We start from the raw sequence: 5,578 nt of genomic DNA on the forward strand, positions 1-5,578 counted from the left end.
AACTTGAATGTGGAATCCAGTTTTTATTAAAATTATCTCGTATGATAATTTCGAATGTGACATTGAGTACGGAACATCGAATTTAGTGGTGTAGCATATCTATTTTTATTTTTATCGGGTTCCGAATGAATTTCAAGTGTCCATTCAAAGACTTTAATAATGCAAAAATCAGGAAAATCTGGTGCAAAAGTTCAGATTTTCAGATTTGTTTTTCAACTTTGAACCGTCATTTCTTAAGCTTTTCAAGTCCAAATCAAGTGATTCAAGAGTCTATCTTTAAGAAATTTTTGCGAGGAATCCTTTGGTCAGCTTGGAATCTTTAGGGGAGGGTTTTGATTGAGGTAAAATCTTGATTGTAGTTGCTGCAATGTCTATTTTCGAAGTGAATTTTTGAGGAACTTTGAGAATTTATTTCTTAGTCTATATAAATACGATTTTGGTGATTCAGAGGTTTAAGTTTAAGGAAATTATGTGGGAAATCCAGTGATGAGCTCAAAAACATGATTAAGAGCTTCGTATGAGGTAAATTCACTAATCTAGCCGCTTCTTTTATCATTTTCGAATTGGAATATTAATAGGTTTTGGAGGATTGTTTCTTGGTCATCTTAGCTCCGTTTTTAATGATTCTTGGTTCTAAATTATGAGTTTTTTCGCAAGGAATGCCGTGGTGAGATTATCCTTTACCAATTTCTATAATTATTATCTTTCAAAATATCTTTAAATCAAGATTTCAAAGGTAAATTATGGAGTTTTCTTCCAAGTTAGAAAATTATATTTTCATGATTTGGAACAAGATTCTTACTCGATTTTAATGAGTTTTTCACCCAAGAACTCTTCTCGATGTGTAGAATATAATTTTTAAATAAAATTCCAAATTTGACCTTTTTCAAAAATAATTAATTTTTGGACCATTTTACCCTGATTTTGAATCCTATCAATATGGGTGTCGTTGGACTCTTTGTGATGTGTATGTTACATTGTTGATAGTGGGTTGTCATCTGATATGTTGAGTTTGACAGTTTCTTGTCCGGTGGAGGTGTTTGTGTGAGGTTTCAGCAATTGAGGTAGGTTTGGCTATCTTTCTTTGAGACTGAGATTGGGTAATTAGTCATTCATATGTTATAGACTTTGGGATGTGATTGTAGTATGAGTTGAGAATATTATATATATATTGTGATACCTGTGTGTGGGCTTATTTATTAATGTGTTGCCGTGTGTGGGCTTATTTGTATTACATAGCCCGTGTGGCGGCCTTATTTATTATCTTATTTTCTTTGAGAGCATGTGATTCATGATTTGCCTGTAAGAGAGGCTTAGGATATTATTTGACTTGTGATGCCCACTTGAGGAGTTGAGTTTAAGGTTTTGAGTATGCCTGAGTATTGAAATATTATTGAGAAAGGAGTGAACACTTAAATAGAAATATTTCTGTCTCATTGTTATTTATTGAGGGTGAGTATCATGTGTAAGTTAAGTTTTGAGAACTTTAAAGCTTGTACTAAATATTGAGTTGAATATTGCTTCCATGCCATATGTGTTTTGATGCATTCATCCTCATTCATCATATCATGAAACATGAGAAGTTGAGAAATATGGAAATTCTTTTTGAGAAAGAGAATGAAACACCTTTAAACCTTTGTATCTTGAGTCCTTGATTGAGGCAGTTTTACAGAAGGGTAATGGATACATTGTGATCCCTTGACCACGAGGAGGTGGCAAGAATAATGAGATATTGTGATTGAGGTATATGGTCTGCGAGACCCATATGGGTCTTACTTGGTAGCATAGCTTAGCAGGTGTATACGACAGACTGTGCGACAGTCTTGATTCCATCGTACCACCACATCATTGTATCATTATATTACACTGCATTGCATTGATATTTGTACTATTTGACTTATCTGGTTAGTTGTGATAATGAGTTGAAATTATGGGTTTACTTTACTCGCGCCATTTAAATTCTTATGCATAGAAGTAAGGATATGTTTCTGAAAGAGATATTTGAGCACTGCCTCACAACACATGATTCAGGATATAATTTTTGAGCTTAGTCTCACTTATGATTTAATATATGACTTTTGCGCTTAGTCTCACATATAATTCAGATATATGGACAATTTTTATACTTATGAGCATTAATATGTATTTGTGTTATTTTGGGAGGACTAATTAGCTCCGAGTGGACTTTAGGGATGAAGGTTTTTGTTAGCGTCTGTGGACCTTTAGTAGCAATCCCTAACTCCCATAACTACGTGCCACCATAGGAATTGAGTATACCGCTTTGTCAGACAACTCTATATGGCCTTAAGACGCATACACTAGTGGATCCACATAGATATGTTATGGTCCTATACCTTGCAAAGGTATAGGGAAGCCCACCCAACTAGGTTAGCTATTGGACATCAGGAGCTCACATGGTGTATGTCGGTTATAAGAAACTCCCCAGTTTTATGCACTTTTTATGATATGATCTTCACTTATTATGGACATTTTAAATATGCTATTTTATATGTATGTTTATGCAAGATTAATGAAATAGACTCATCTATATATATGCTTTTGAAAGAAGATTTTGAATGGTATTTAGACATGAACTCCAACTGTTTTCTCTTAAAGTACTCTCACTATGTATATGATTTTTTAAAACCTTATTCCACTATTGCCTTCATGAAATTGTGTATTAGTATATTGGTGCTCCTTTCATACTCAGTACACTCCGCGTACGAATGCATACTTTCTTTGCATTGTATCCTTTTATGATGTAGATTTTGGCGCTCATTCTCAAACATGTGGCTAGTAAAGTAGCAAAAACTTTCAATCAGTAGTGAGTGAGTCCTGCTTATTTGGGGGATCCATGAAGTAGTTTTAGTTAATTCTTTTACTAAGCAATGGTAGTCAGGGGCCATGTCCCGACAAACTTATTTTTTTTAGTTTAGATGTTAGAGGCTTATTTCAGACAATAGTTTCAGTCTTCATGGATATGTTATCTTTTTAATAAAACCTTTTATGCATATGTTCCAGCTTCTACATAGTTTTCTTATGATATGCTTTGATGTATTATGCCATGGATTAGCTTGGGACCACTCGTTGTTCTAAGTACCGTGACTCGGCTAGGGTGTAGACTCCAGTCGTGACACACTAGGTATTAGAGCCCGATTTCAAGTGTCCTAGGATGTCTAAAAAGCCACATCTAGTAGAGTTCTTTATATGGGTGTGAAGAGCACCACACTTATAAGGAGGAGGCTACGAGATGTTTAGGAAATACTTTACTTTCTTTCATACTCTAAATCGTGCAACAGAGCTATCTTCTAACAAATATATGCAGATTCATGCGGTTCTCCAACACCTCTAACTATTCCTTATCTTCGAGGTGATAGAAATAGTAAAGCTCGATTCCGATCGATTAGTTGCTCTCAGATAGAACTATTAGAATTTTAGAGACCGCACAAAGGGTTTGAGATAAGCCCATTAATGTGTTTTAAGCCTTCAATTCAAAATCATATGTACTTATGTATGTGAATTGTGTTGTTAAGCCAAAAATATGATATGCATTCAGATTTCTCTTACATCCTTTATTGCATAGAGCATCCATGAAAAGGATAAAACATGTTTCCAGATTACTGAATAGTATTGGCACCCAAAACAAATAGTGTGATTTGAGATATCATGATATATAAATAGTAGAATGACCCAAGATTAGGAGTGTAAATCTAAAATTATAGTAGCCAGAAGGTGGGGATAATGAATTATCAAATGTAGCATATTTATATATATAAAGAGAGGTTATGTATCCATTACGTTGAAAATTGAGGTGACATATCTAAAGATGTTAATTAAGGGGTAGTAAGATAATGTAGATCTCTTGGTAGAAGGTACAAAAGAAGTTATTGGCTAAGATGGCTTAGATTATGTTTGAACTGGGAAGGGAGTTTATGATGCATGTCATTAGTGAAAGTATAAAGTGGTTAAGGATTGATAGATCTAGGCTTTACGTTGTGATTTTGAAAAAGAAATCGATTGATGTTTATAAATCTATGATTATTGTTTAGACGTGTGGATAAGTAGTACTAATTTGGGAAAGAAGAATATTCTAATGTATTGTGATAGATGGTAAGATTAAGATCGATTGTCATTCGTATGAGGTTTAAGTGGACTAGTGTTCCTCAAATTTTATCTAGTATTTGATTAGCTAGAATAGTTTGTGAAATTCAATTGTTATGCATGTTTGGTGCTAGACGCTAAGTTTGAAATGTGAATGATCACCAAGGTGAAAATAAATGATAGTTTTGGGTTAGTGATTCTAGTTTTATGAAATTAATCTAGTAGTATTGAAATAGCGTATGTAAGAATTTAAATTTATTAACTTTCAACAAGTGTTATGGTGAAAGTATGATATAGATGTGACCCATAGGTGAGAAAATGAGTGGTGACTAAGTCATTGGATAAAGGAGATCCTTAAGCATTAGGAAGATAGAAATAAACCCAAGGTAATATGTAGTTGCATGATATTCTAATATTATTAAGTGTTATGTGTTCCTAATTAGTATGTTTGAGTAGTTAGGTGTGGAGAAATCTAAGTATAGTATGTCTTATCGGGTGTTTTTAAGAGCTAAATCGAGGATTTAGAGATAGATGCCGATGTGTCTTTTAGTAAAGCTTTATTCTCTATTGATTTTGAGGGATATGAATTTAGAGGTGTGATGTTAGTAGAATAACAAGAAACTTTAGGTTATGAGGTGCTATGGGAAATGGTTATGTTTGCTAGTAAGAGTTTATGTTATATGATGATGATTATAAAAGCTAGAAGAAGTAAGGGTGGCATCTCTTAAAAGAACATCCTATAATGAGGCTAGTATCTTCCAAATATAGTTTGTCCGGGTAAGTTAAGTGTTCATGTGTATATTATCACTGAGTTTAGATGATATGGAATAGGCCCATAGACTTTGAATTTCGTCATTGATCTAAGGGGGAGATGATAGGAAGGAGAACCAAATCAAGTCTTGCGAATCAAATTGTGATGCATTTCAAAAAAGATTATGGTGATATAGCAATTCATTTCTACTCTAGAGTATTCCTCAAATAACAGTCATTAAGATACTCTACTTATCTTTTGCGTATTAACATCATGCCCATGACTCATACACATGCACCTCATACAGATTCCTACCCATGCTTAGATATTAGAATAAAAGGCAATAGATTTAGAAAAACGACCCTTATATTACTCCATGAATCTATGACTACTAGCTCTATGACATATAACTCATGATTTATGAACCCATGATTTCTCAGAATGCTCAGTCCTATGTACTTATGATATATTTTTATGCTAAGTGAAATCACAATATGCTATCTATATTTTTAGATCAGTTTCTTAAACAATTCATACCTATGATATCATTGTTCTAAACCTTACTTACGTTCACTCATGGTGATAATGGATGGTTATTGCATGTTCTATACCTAGAATGCCTCTCTATGTATGTTATGCTTCAAATACATGACATACTCATGCTTATTACAATTTTCCCTCCAGACCCCCATTTATGAGTGTCAAAATCATGATAAGTATAAGCTA

This window comes from Solanum dulcamara, chromosome 10 (assembly GCF_947179165.1).
Source record: "Solanum dulcamara chromosome 10, daSolDulc1.2, whole genome shotgun sequence".
Classification (NCBI taxonomy): Eukaryota; Viridiplantae; Streptophyta; class Magnoliopsida; order Solanales; family Solanaceae; genus Solanum; species Solanum dulcamara.